The following is a 13,994-nucleotide window of genomic DNA, read 5'->3' as shown; positions in this document are numbered from 1 at the left end:
GTTCCTGCCTTCTCCCCATATCCCCTGACTCTGCTATTTTAAGAGCCCTATCTAGCTCTCTCTTGAAAGCATCCAGAGAACCTGGCAGAGAATTCCACAGACTCACCACTCTCTGCGAGAAAAAGTGTTTCCTCGTCTCCGTTCTAAATGGCTTACTCCTTATTCTTAAACTGTGGCCCCTGGTTCTGGACTCCCACAACATCGGGAACATGTTTCCTGCCTCTAGCGTGTCCAAACTCTTAACAATCTTATATGTTTCAATGAGATGTCCTCTCATCCTTATAAACTCCAGGATGTTCAAGCCCAGCTGCTCCATTCTCTCAGCACATGGCAGTCCCGCCATCCCGGGAATTAACCTTGTAAATCTACGCTGCACTCCTTCAATAGCAAGAATGTCCTTCCTCAAATTAGGGGGCCAAAACTGCACACAATACTCCAGGTGTGGTCTCACTAGGGCCCTGTATTTGTCGGCACGGTGGTGTAGCAGTAGTTGCTGCCTTACAGCGCCAGAGACTGGGTTTGATCCTGACTATGGGTGATGTCTGTACGGAGTTTGTACGTTCTCCTCGTGACCTGCGCGCATTTTCCCCAAGCTCCTCGGTTTCCTCCCACACTCCAAAGACGAACGGTACATGTTTGTAAGTTAATTCGCTTGGTGTAAATGTTAAAATTGTCCCTAGTGTGTATAGGGCAGTGCGAGTGTGTGGGGATCGCTGGTCGCTGTGGATTCAGTGGGCTGAAGGGCCTGTTTCCGTGCTGTATCATTAAATTAAACTGCACTAAACTAAATATTGGAAGCTGTCACAACTTGTGTGGGCTGTCAGTGAATTGGTCAGCAGCTTTAGCAGTGGTTGCATTGCTGTTGCCTCTGTATTTCAGCATAGTTCACACTAACGTGGCCTGAGGGAAAAACTCTCTGGAATTCTTGGAAGAGGGTTGATGACCATTCAAACCAAATATTTCTGTACGTGAATGGCTCTGTACCTGCGCCATTCTGTGGCAAATATTCTTTAACGTTTTCTCGTGATACATAGATTTTCATAATCAAAATGGAAATTGAGGGAGTGTTTTTTTTTTTAACCAACGTCGGTTGAATTTGTTTTGTACTAATGGGGAAGATGATGGTATCCTGGACTCTGACTTTACCCTGAGGTTAGCCAGGGTGGAATACACATGCTGAACAGTGAGTGTGGTGTGGGTTAGTGCTAATTTGGCTTCTGATATGTAGCACCAATTTCATGGAGTGATTGACAGGAGAGAGATTCTCAACATTTTTTTTTTTAACTACTAACACTTTTATTTTTAATTGATGGGAAGAATTCTCTGCACCTGCTCAGCAGAGGGGGACTGAGTAAGATGGCCAAAAATCACAGCCATAAGTGGTAGCGTTTTACCTAAAATCAATATACAGTGCAAACAGGAAGTAAGTGCATTTACAGTAGTGCCTTTTAACTTCAAGCCAAAGCACCCAAGCCGCCATTTGCAGTAAGTAGTGCCTTTCAACTTCATGCCACCATTTGCAGTAAGTGGTGCCTTTCAATTTCAAGCCAATGCACCCACGCCACCATTTGCATTTGCAGTAAGTAATGCCTTTTAACTTCAAGCCATTGCATCCAAGCCATCATTAGCAGTAAGTAGTGGCTTTCAACTTCAAACCACACCCAAGCCACACCCAAGCCACCATTAGCAGTAATAGTGCCTTTCAACTTCAAGCCAAAGCTCCCAAGCCACCACTTGCAGTAAATAGTGCCTTTCAACTTCATGCCATCATTTGCAGTGCCTTTCAACTTAATGCCAAAGCACCCAAGCTACAATTTGCAGTAAGTAGTGCCTTTGAACTTAAAGCCAAAGCACCCACTTCAAGCCATTGCACCCAAGCCACCATCTGTAGTAAGTAGTGCCTTTCAACTTCAAGCCACACCCAAGCCATCATTTGCAGTAAGTAGTGCCTTTCAACTTCAAGTCAAAGCAACCAAGCCACCATTTGCAGTAATTAGTGCCTTTCAACTTCAAGTCAAAGCTCCCAAGCCACCATTTGCAGTACGTAGTGCCTTTCAACTACATGCCACCATTTGCAGTAAGTAGTGCCTTTCAACTTCAAGCCATTGCATCCAAGCCACCATTTGCAGTAAGTAGTGCCTTTCAACTTCAAGTCAAAGTTCCCAAGCCACCATTTGCAGTAAGTAGTGCCTTTCAACTTCATGCCACCATTAGCAGTAAGTGGTGTCTTTCAACTTCAAGCCACACCCAAGCCACACCCAAGCCACCATTTGCAGTAAGTAGTGCCTTTCAACTTCAAGCCAAAGCTACCAAGCCACCATTTGCAGTAAGTAATGCCTTTCAACTTCATGCCACCATTTGCAGTAAGTGGTGTCTTTCAACTTCAAGCCACACCCAAGCCACACCCAAGACACCCAGTAAGTAGTGCCTTTCAACTTCAAGCCAAAGCAACCAAGCCACCATTTGCAGTAAGTAGTGCCTTTCAACTTCAAGCCAAAGCAACCAAGCCACCATTTGCAGTAAGTAGTGCCTTTCAACTTCATGCCACCATTTGCAGTAAGTAGTGCCTTTCAATTTCAAGACACACCCAAGCCAAGCCAACCAGGGAGGGGGAGGGGGGGGGTAAAAACATTAATATCTTTGTCATTTTTAATCGATGGGAAAAATCCTCGACACACACGCGGCGGAGGGGGGCTCTGAGCAAGGTGGCCAAAAATGACGGCCATAGGTGGCGGCGTTCTCTCGGAAATCGCAGCACAGATCGCCAAAACCGGTCAAGAACAGACTTTTAGTAATATATAGATGGTCAACAGCCATTGACTTAAATGGATGAATGTTGAGTGACCATTATACTGATGGTATATTTTTCTCCCAAGGGTGCTTCCCTAGAGAAGCCTGAGATTATCCCATGCTTAGTTTAGAGATACAGCATGGAAACAGGCCCTTCGGCCCCACTGAGTCCATGCCGACCAGCGATTCCCCTTCACACTAACACTATGCTTCACACACTAGGGGCAATTTCCAATTTTTACCGATGCCAATTAGCCTAGAAACGTGTTCGTCTTTGGAGTGTGGGAGGAAGCCGGAGCACCTGGAGTAAACCCGCGCAGGTCACGGGGAGAACGTACAAACTCCGTACAGACAGCACCCATAGTCAGGACTGAACCCGTGTCACTGGCGCAGTAAGGCAGCAGATCTATGCCACCGTGCTACCTGCTTTTTTTTTGGTAAGAGAGAGAATTTTTTCTTTGTTGGGTCAATGCCCGCCAGCATTCATGGAACCCAATAAAGATACGCACCTAAAATTAAATGAGTTTGTCTTGTATAATGGAGAAAAATACATTTTGCAACAAAATAATAGACTTTCCAGGGGGGCACTGCAAGTGGAATTATTGATCGCTCAATATATAATGAAAGGCGAAAAGTCTGAAGAAGGGTCTCGACCCGAAACATCGCCTAATTCCTTCGCTCCATAGATGCTGCCTCACCCACTGAGTTTCCCCAGCATTTTTGTCTACCTTCGATTTTCCAGCGTCTGCAATTCCCTCTTAATCAAAAAGTTGTACACATGTTTATTTTAATAAAAAAGAAAATCACTCTCTCATTTCTCCATCTTCTTCTTCCTCATGGCTTTCACTGCACCAGGCACGCATGCTTTAGTACCCACTCCCACAGGGGTTTGGAGTTAGTGCGGCAGGCGGACACAGGCAGAAACATAAATGGAGAAGGACTCTCAGCTAAAGGACATGTTCACTAGGGTTGTCAGGTGCAATTCCGACACCTGAACCTCCACAAGGAGTGTGTAGGAAGGAACTGGAGATACTGGTTTAAACACAAGACAGACACAAAATGCTGGAGTAACTCAGCGGGACAGACAGCATAGCATCTCTGGAGAGAAGGAATGGGCGATGTTTCGGGTCGAGACCCTTCTTTAGACTACAAGACTACGAGTAATGGGGAAGCACCAATACTCAGTAAAGATGTCCCCTGTGAAAGGTACACAAAAATGCTGGAGAAACACAGCGGGTGCAGCAGCATATATGGAGCGAAGGAAATAGGAAACGTTTTGGGCCAAAACCCTTCTTCAGACTGATGGGGGGTGGCGGGGAGAAGAAAGGAAAAAGGAGGAAGGGGAGCCCGAGGACTGAGGGATGGGAGGAGACAGCTCGAGGGCTGGGGAAAGGGAGGAGACAGCAAGGGCTAACAAAATTGGGAGAATTCAATGTTCATGCCCCCAGGATGCAGACTCCCCAAGCGGAATATGAGGTGCTGTTTCCTCCAATTTCCAGTGTTGCTCGCTCTGGCCATGGAGGAGACCCAGGACAGAGAGGTCAGATGGGGAATGGGAGGGGGAGTTGAAGTGCTGAGCCACCGGGAGGTCAGCTTGGTTATTGCGGAGGTATTCAGCGAAACGATCGCCCAGCCTCCGCTTGGTCTCACCGATGTAGATCTGCTGACATCTAGAGCAGCGGATGCAGTAGATGAGGTTGGAGGAGATGCAGGTGAACCTCTGTCTCACCTGGAACGACTGCTTGGGTCATGGAATGGAGTCGAGGGGGGAGGTAAAGGGACAAGTGTTGCATCTCTTGTGGTTGCAACGGAAAGTGCCCGGGGAGGGGGTGGTACGGGAGGGAAGGGAAGAATTGACATGGGAGTTACGGAGGGAGCGGTCTTTGCGGAAGGGGGGTGATGGGAGGACGTGGCGAGTGGTGGGGTCACGTTGGAGGTGGCGAAACTGACGGAGGATTACTTGGTGTATGTGCCGGCTAGTGGAGTGAAAGGTGAGGACTAAGGGGACTCTGCCTTTGTTGCGAGTGGGGGGATGGGGAGAGAGAGCAGTGTGGCGGGGTACGGAAGAGACCCTGGTGAGAGCCTCATCTATGGTGGAGGGGGGGGGGACCCCCGTTCCCTGAAGAATGAGGACATTTCAGATGCCCTGGTGTGGAACGCCTCATCCTGGAAGCAGATGTGGCGTAGATGGAGGAATTGGGAGTTGGGGATGGAGACCTTACAGGAAGCAGGGTGGGAAGAAGTGTAGTCCAGATAGCCATGGGAGTCAGTAGGTTTATAGTGGATGTCGGTCAGAAATCTATCACCTGCGGTGGAGATAGTGAGGTCAAGGAATGGTAGGGAAGTGTCGGAAATGGTCCAGGTGTATTTGAGTGTTGGATGGAAGTTAGTGGCGAAGTGGATGAAGTCAGTCAGTTGTGTGTGGGTGCAGGAGGTGGCACCAAAGTAGTTGGCGATGTCAGGAGGTGGCACCAAAGCACATGTCCTCTGTGGACTTGTGCATTGAGCTTCTCCCCAGCTCCAACAGTAGAAACATTCGTGGACCACTTTAAGGTAGCTGGCTGGGTATTGTGGTCATTACATTCTACACATTTGGCTCATTGTACACTTACCGTGAAGGTAATTGTATTGCAGTTTGCCATATCCTGTTGTGCATTGGAGGTCACAATTCCTTCAAGAAAGCAAAGCAAAATGAAAGCAAAAGCACATTAGACTCTTTTACCAAAGGCAAGCAATGTGATATGGATTTGCACAAATTGCAGAATTCCCCATGAAACAATATTTCATTGGCATTACAGTTGTTTAGTCGGGTAGCGAAGGATAGAGTTATACTTGGCTCATTGTCCATAAACCTTTATTCAAAGAATAAACTGGTAAAAACCCACTCAGGACACGGGGAGAATGTACCAACACCATACAGACAGCACCTGAAGTCAGGATCGAACCCGGGTCTCTGGCACTGTAGACCCTGGTCTCCTTATTGTGCAAGAAAGAACTGCAGATGCTGGTAAAATCGAAGGGAGACACAAAATGCTGGAGTAACTCAGCGGGTGAGGCAGCATCTATGGAGAGAAGGAATGGGCGACGTTTCGGGTCAAGACCCCTCTTCATTCCTTCTCTCCATAGAGCTGCCTCACCCGCTGAGTTACTCCAGCATGTTGTGTCTTCCTTCTCCTTATTGTGCAACTGCCTCTCTCCTTAGCAACATTAAAATACACACAAATTAATTCACTTGGATGCAAAAATCGATTCCATTCTCTCTCTTAAAATGCACATTACTGTCTTTCCATTAAACTGAAAACTATCGTCCTCCATGCAACTTTCACAACTGAAATCTCTTCATCTTCAGATGCTGCCTCTTTGGGATCTTCAAATATTTCCCTTAACATTCAGTGAAATAATCTGTTAATTTTTACATTTTATTCTCCCCAATAATAGCTTCAGCCGGGTAAGATCACTCAATCTACTTCTTCTTTCGTAAGGCGTGCACAGCCTAAAGTTGTTGGACAACTTGTTCTATTTGATCTTCCGTTTGTGCACGTCGAGTTGATTGTATTAGTCGAAACAGGGCGGACCACGTGAAGGTTGCAAGATCACTCGATAATCTTTTCTCACTCAGATTTTCCCACAAACATACAGTCTCCCACAGTGGTCAAATTTGGACAAATTATCCAAATTTGATTTAGTGCTCCCAATCCCAATCTGTAATTCGGGTTGAAGACAGACACAAAATGCTGGAGTAACTCAGCGGGACTGGCAGCATTTCTGGAGAGAAGGAATGGGGGATGTTTTGGGTCGAGAGCAGTCTTCAGATGACCCGAAACGTCACCCATTCCTTCTCTCCAGAGGTGCTGCCTGTCCCACTGAGTTACTCCAGCATTTTGTGTCCATCTTCGGTTTAAACCAGCATCTGCAGTTCCTTCCTCCACATGTAATTCATGGTACTGGCCAAATAAAGTCCCATGTCCACTATGTCTACGAGCGCCAGCATTTCAGCAGCTGGAGTATGTTAACAAGCCTTTTTATTTTCTTAGCATCACAAGCTAGAGGACAACATTTACCATTCTCGCCCATAAGAATCCAGCTGCACTAGAGTATCCATCAGGAAGAGTAGCATGTGAAGCATCACTAAAGGTAACTCGCTTCATTTTCCTTGGTTCGCATAAGCGAGCATTTATCTAATTTTAAATTTCATTAGTTTCTTCTTTTTTCCCCTTTAAAACATTCCCCAGTTGACCTTAACACATCAAAACTAACAAATTACTTAATCCTAATTGTACATCCAGTTCGGCAATCTAATCAAACTTCACATTCACTCTCTTTAGATATAACATCATCTATTAGTAATAACCTAGCTGAATTAATCGGAATGCAACCCATAATCTCTAAATAGCAATGTTGATTTTAGTTAACACCATTGTCATTAACCTTATCTAATGTATTCAAATGCCCCACATTTGTAACTTGAAATTCTTCTTTAAAAGTCTAGAGAGTCAAGATTGCAACATGCACTGAAACGGAACAATGATATTTCTACTCGCCAACAGTCTGTCTGTCCTTTCTTCTTTTTTTGTTAGTTTTAGTATGTATTAAAAGTATGTTTTAGTGTTCCACGGTTTGTTTTATGTGGGGGGAGGGGGAGGGAAGGGGGTTGGGGCAAAGTTCTTTCCAATCTCTTACCTCGACGGACATGAGATTTTTTTCCATATATTGTACCTCTACCCCGACTGCGGCCTAACATTGTGGAGTTGCCGGCCTTTGCTGGAGACCGGGAGTCTGCGGGAATTTAACATCGCGGAGCTTGCAATCCCTTTGCCGGGGATCGAAGCTCCAACTGTGGGGCCTGTGGACTTTAACATGGTGAAGTCTCGCGGTCTCTGGTAAGAAGATGCCGACTCGGGAGCTCCATGCCGCGGAGAGAGTTTCAACCGCCCCGACAAGGGAGTTTCAATCACCCCAACGGGGACGTCGATCGTCGGCTGCTGGGGCTTTGATCGCCCCGACTGAGGATGATTTGACTTCCCCGACTGCGGGAGAACAAGAGGAAGAAGATTGAACTTTATTGCCTTCCATCACAGTGAGGAATGTAGAGTCCATTGTGGTGGATGTTTAAGTTAACTTTTACGTGGTTGCGTGTCTTGTTGCTTTTCACTTAGAATCGCTGTAACTCAAATGTCACTATACTTTAATTGGTACATGCGACAATAAATCTGACCTTGAGAGCTTGAACAAGTTTGTAAACAGTACTTGATAGATAACATAATAACCAAAAAAAGTTCAATACATTAAAAAAACCCCCTATACGATATAAACAAAACAAAAGCCCAAAGTCCCTAGTTTTAGTTTGTACTTCAAAGGCCAGTTGGAGTTTATAGTGTTTCTATTGCCTAATGATCAGTTTAGGTTAGTTTAGTTTATTGTGTCACGAGTACCAAAGTACATCCAGTCAGCAGAAAGACAACACATGATTACAATCGAGCCATTTACAGTGTATAGATACATGATAAGGGAATAACGTTTAGTGCAAGGTAAAGCCGGAAAAGTTCGATCAAGGATAGTCCGAGGGTCACCAATGAGGTAGATAGTAGTTCAGTACTGCTCTCTGGTTGCGGTAGGATGATTCAGTTGCCTGATAACAGCTGGGAAGAAACTGTTCCTGAATCTGGGGGGGGTGTGTTTTCACATTTCTATACCTTTTCCCCGATGGGAGAGGGGAGAAGAGGGAGTGGCCAGGTTGCGAATCGTCTTTGATTATGCTGCTGGCCTTGCCAAGGCAATGGAGTCAATGGAAGGGATGGGATGGTTTGGGCTGCAATTTGCTGCAATTTCTTGGTGTCTTGGATGGGGCTGCTCCCAAACCAAGTTGTGATGCATCCTGATGAAATGCTTTCTATGGTGCATCTGTAGAAGTTGGTGAGAGTTGTAGAGGACATGTCGAACTACCTAAGACTTCTAAGGAAGTAGAGGGCGTGGTGTGCTTTTTGGACGTCGCTTCAATATGGGCGATCCAGGAGAAATTGTTGGTGATATTGACTCTGAGGAATTTGAAGTTCTCAACCATCTCTGCTTCTGCGCCTTCTATGCAAACTGGGGATGTGTACCACTTCGCTTCCTGAAGCCGATTACTATCTCCTATGCCTTGCTGACATTGAGAGAAAGGTTGTTGTCTTGACACCAGGTCATGAGGTCTTCGATCTTCTTCCTATACTCCAAGTCTCCAGGGGACGGGTGCTTCAGGAGGGACAGGGGTGAGGGTTAAAGAGGAGGGTTAAAGAGGACGTCAAGGCAGTGGTCAGAGGTGACATTACAAACGGTTTGTCTAGTGGGGCTATATGGGTGGAGCTGAGGAACAGGAAAGAGACGATCACCTTGTTGGGGTTGTACTACAGACCCCCGAATAGTCAACGGGAATTAGCAGAGACTATTGCCAGGAGATTGCAGACAGCTGCAAGGCAAATAAGGTTGTTATAGCAGGAGGTTTTAACTTTCTCAATATTCACTGGGAAAGTCATGGTGTGAAAGCTTTAGATGGGGTGCAATTCCTCAAAGGTGTTCAGGAGAGTTTTCTACGGCAATTTGTAGAGGGCGTCAGGCATGAGAGTGCAACACTTGATCTAGTAATAATAATAATAATAATAATAATGCATTTTATTTGCTGGCGCCTTTCTGGACACCCAAGGACACCTTACAGGACATAAAATCACAATACATTTATCAATATTAAAATCAAGTTGATTAAAAACAAAAAAAAAAAAAAATACACAAAACATTTTAAGTCATTAAAATCAGGGTGAACATGGTGGAAGTTATGTTGGGTATGCTAATCTAAACAGGTGTGTTTTGAGTTGTGATTTGAATTGATCGATAGTGTCCAGGTGACGGATGGGAGGTGGGAGAGTGCTCCAGAGACGTGGGGCAGAGCAGCTGAAGGCTCTGGCACCCATGGTGCTGAGTCTAAATGTGGGGACAGTTAAAATTGCAGCTGAGGAGGGACGAAGTGACCGGGAAGGAGTGTATGGTAGCAGCAGGTCAGAGAGGTATTGGGGAGCAAGGTGGTGTAGGGCTTTGAAGGTCAGCAGTAAAATCTTGTAGTTAATCCGGTGGTGCACAGGGAGCCAGTGGAGCTGAGTGAGGATGGGTGTGATGTGGTCCGATGATCTGGTGCGGGTGATGATCCGGGCTGCAGAGTTCTGAATGCATTGGAGGCGATGAAGAAGTTTATTGGAGGTGCAAGTGAGGAGGGCGTTGCAGTAATCGATGCGGGATGTGACCAGAGCGTGGATGAGGACTTTTGTATTGTCTTTGGAGAGGGAGGGGCGGAGTCTGGAGATGTTGCGGAGATGAAAGTATGCAGAGCGTGTGATATTGCTGATGTGGGGGCCAAAGGAAAGTGTACTGTCCAGAATGACGCCGAGACTTTTGACATGGGAGGAGGTGGGTATGGGTGAGCCATCAACTGAAATGGTGAACGGGTGGGTTTTGGAGAGTGTGGACTTTGAGCCAATTAGCATGATTTCTGTTTTATTTCCATTGAGTTTTAGAAGGTTGAGTGACATCCAGTTGCTGATAGCTTGAAGACAGGTGGTGAGGGCAGTTGGGGGAAGGGAGGTGTTTGGTTTTGTGGAGAGGTAAAGTTGTGTATCATCGGCGTAGCAGTGAAAATTGATTCCAAAATGACAGAGAATATTGCCAAGAGGTTGAATATAGATGATAAAAAGCAGTGGCCCCAGCACCGATCCCTGAGGAACACCATGGGTGACTGTGGCAGTTATGGATGTGACTTTATTTCCCTGGATGAACTGTTTTCTGTTGTGTTCTAGTCTTGGGAAATTGGGAAGGGCAAGTGAATGAAGTGTTCGTGGAGGAGCCTTTTGAGACCAGTGAGTTTGATTTGGTTTAAGATAGTTATGCAAAGGGACAGAGAGGCCCCACTTGTTAAAATGCTAAATTGGGGTAAGGCCAACTTTGAGGGTATGAGAGAAAATCTCGCTCAAGTTGAATGGGGCAGGTTGTTTCAGGGGAAAGGAACACCAGCCAAATGGGATGTTTTTAAAAGTGTGCCGATAAAAGCTCAGGATATGCACGTCCCTGTTAGTGAAGGGAAAGGCAGGAAAATGTAAGGAACCTTGGCTGATGAGAGAAATAGAGGCATTGGTCAAGAATAAGATGGGACAGGTATAGGCAGCTGGGATCGTGTATCCCTGGAGGAGCTTTGGGAACTAAGGAGCAATGTAAAAAAGGAAATCAGAAGGGCAAAAAGGGGCCAGGAGATAGCTCTGGCAGATAGTATTAAGGACAACCCCAAGAGTTTTTATAAATACATAAGGGGGAAAAGGGTAACTAGAGAGACAGTGGGGCCCCTCAGGAATCTAGGTGGGCAACCATGTGTGGAGCCACAGGAGATGGGCAAGGTCCTCAATGAATATTTCCCCTCTATTTACCAAGGATGACTATGAGTATTATTTGATATCTAGACCACAATGGTAGTGTTGTCTGCGAATTTCAAAGGTTTCGAAGGTCTTTTATTGTCACATGTACCAATTAAGGTGCAGTGATATGCGAATTACCATACAGCCATACAGAATAAAAAGCAACAAGACACATAACTACATAAAAGTTAACATAAACATCCCCACATTCCTCACTGTGATGGAAGGCAAAAAAGTCTAATCTTCTTCCTGTTTATTTTCCCATGGTCGGGACGATGAAAGCTCCCGCAGCCGTCGGTCAAAGCCCCCCCGTTGGGGCGATCGAAGCTCCTGCGGCTTGGAGCTCCCGAAGACCAAAAGACTTTTAACATCCTAGAGACCGCGAGCTCTGTGATGCTAAAGTCTGCAGGCACCCACAGTTGGAGCTTCGAGGTCGATTCCTGGCAACGGGATCATGGGCTCTGTGGTGTTAAAGTCCACAGGCTACTGCGGTGGAGCTCCGGAAGTCGGTCTCCAGCAAAGGTGATGTTAGGCCACAGTGCGGACGGAGATACGAGACGGAAAAAATCGCATCTCCATCGAGGTAAGAGATTAGAAAAAGTTCCCCCAACCCCCACCCCCCACATAAAACAAACTGGAGAGACACTAAAAACATTCATTTAACACATACTATTTAAACAACAAGGAGGATGGGACAGACAGACTTTTGGCAGAATAGGTTTGCGCAGGACTGTACAGTCGTGGGTGTACAAGGAGTATAGAAGGGGATCGAGAACACGGAGCACCAGTGTTCGGGATTATCAACAAGTGGAAGTGGTTGGGAAGAAGCTATTCCTGAACCTAGAGGTCACTATGTTCAGGCTCCTTTACCTATACAATGCCAGTATTTGCGATGGACCAGCAGTGTCCACCATGTTTTGTAATCTTCTTCGGTCCTGGACATTTGAGTTGCAGAAACAGGTTGTGATGCAACAGTTAAAGATGGTCATACAGTGTGAAGACAGGCCCTTCTGCCCAATATGGTCCCACCCTGCCCATGCTTGGCCCACAATCCTCTAAACCTGTCCGATCCATGTACCTCTCCCAATTGTCTCTTAAATGTTATGATAGTACCTGCTTCAACAATCTCCTCCGGCAGCTCATTCCATATACCCACCATCCTTTGTGTAAAAAAAAAGTGACCCCTCAGTCTGAAGAAGGGACTTGACCCGAAACGTCACCTATTCCTTCGCTCCATAGATGCTGCCTCACCCGCTGAGTTTTTCCAGCATTTTTGCCTTCCTTCGATTTTTGCAGCATCTGCAGTTCTTTCTTAAACAATCCCTATGCTCTTGACCGTATACCTGTTCAAGAAAGTATTTGTTGTCATAAGTTAATGTGATAGGAACAGAATTAGGCCATTCGGACCATCAAGTCTACTCCACCATTCAATCATTGCTGATCTAACTCTCCCCAACCCCATTCTCCTGCCTTCTCCCATTAACCCCTTACACCTGTACTAATCAAGAATTGATCTATCTCTTCCTTAAAAAAAATATCCATTGACGGTCCTCACAGCCTTCTGTGGCAATTAATGCCACTGATTCACCAGTCCCCTCACCAAAGAAATTCCTCCTCATCTCTTTCCTAAAGGAACGTCCTTGTATTTGTCATACTGAATCTCCTCAATCTTCTAAGGAAGTAGAGGTGTGGATGGGCTTACTTTATGATTGCATCAATGTGCTGGGTCCAGGTCAGATCCTCAGAGATATGCACGCCCAAAAACTTGACGCTGTTGACTCTCCCCACCACCGACTGTCGACGAAGACAGGTTTGTATTCTGAAGTCAACAATCTGCTCCTTGGTTTCAGTAACATAGAGAGCAAGGTTGTTGTTTTGGCACCATTCAATAAAACTGTCTCCCTCCTATACTCTGACTCATCACTGTCCACAATCCGTCCAACAATGGTGGTGTCATCGGCGAATTTAAAGATGGAGTTGGAACTGTGTCAGGCTACACAGTCATGAGTAGAGAGTGAGTATCAGGCACATGCCATCGGGGTAGGCTAGGTAGTGCCTACCCTGCCTAAAAGGCACAGGAGAATTATGCCTATCTAAGAGACCGATCTCTTAAGTAGGCATAATTCTCCCGTGCCTTTCATCCACAGTACACGTAACATGCAAAGGTATGTGCAGCTCATTTGCCGTGGACGCTGCTTCAAGCCTTCAATGACAACGGCCTATAAAGGCAGCTGAAATTCTGCCGTTACACCATGGACTGCGTGCATGCCCAGCGCAAGTTTCTTGGCGGGTTTTTCAAATAGAGAATGGATTGTCATTATCTTAAGAAATTAAGAGAGAAGAATGGAGTTTGTGTACAAATAATGTGGTAAGTAGATTTCTTTGAACTATATGTTTTTAAATACTTTACTAAGAGAAAAGGCTTTTGAAGATAAATTACTTTATAAAAGTCGACTGACTGCCTACCGGAGAGGAGAACAATCTGCGCATGCGCGGTTTTCAAGATTTTCAAGACTGTCTGCCTACCCTGAGTAATTACTCACGGCACGCGCCTGGTGAGTAGAGCAAGGACTGAGTACACAGCCTTGAGGTGCTCCTAAGCTGATGGTTATCGAGGTGGAAGTGTTGAGCATTCAACTATTTATTCATTGTCTCTATTTAGGATTTTTATTGAATACTGTGATATTACCACTCATGAAACCATGATGTATTGTGAAGCTGCCTGGTTGGTATTGATAAAATGTGATGTGATCTGAATTTAATTGAACATCACAG

The 13,994-nt window shown here is 45.7% G+C and overlaps 1 protein-coding gene across 6 annotated transcripts in view; it reads left to right on the top strand.

The window, feature by feature from the left end:
- The window catches only part of LOC129700493 (zinc finger protein DPF3-like), a 156,808-nt gene that overhangs the window by 30,011 nt on the left and 112,803 nt on the right, over window positions 1-13,994 (top strand). The window contains exon 2 of one of the 6 annotated variants that reach the window (XM_055641031.1): window positions 6,825-6,924. The exons of the other annotated variants lie outside the window; for them this stretch is intronic. The gene's annotated coding sequence lies outside the window, so the exon portion shown is untranslated. The remainder of the gene's footprint in view (window positions 1-6,824; window positions 6,925-13,994) is intronic. 6 annotated transcript variants of the gene reach the window in all.

The sequence above is a fragment of the Leucoraja erinacea genome, chromosome 9, assembly GCF_028641065.1.
Source record: "Leucoraja erinacea ecotype New England chromosome 9, Leri_hhj_1, whole genome shotgun sequence".
NCBI lineage: Eukaryota > Metazoa > Chordata > Chondrichthyes > Rajiformes > Rajidae > Leucoraja > Leucoraja erinaceus.
The sequence above is the reverse complement of the archived record's forward strand: the minus strand, read 5'-3'. Positions and strand labels throughout refer to the sequence as shown.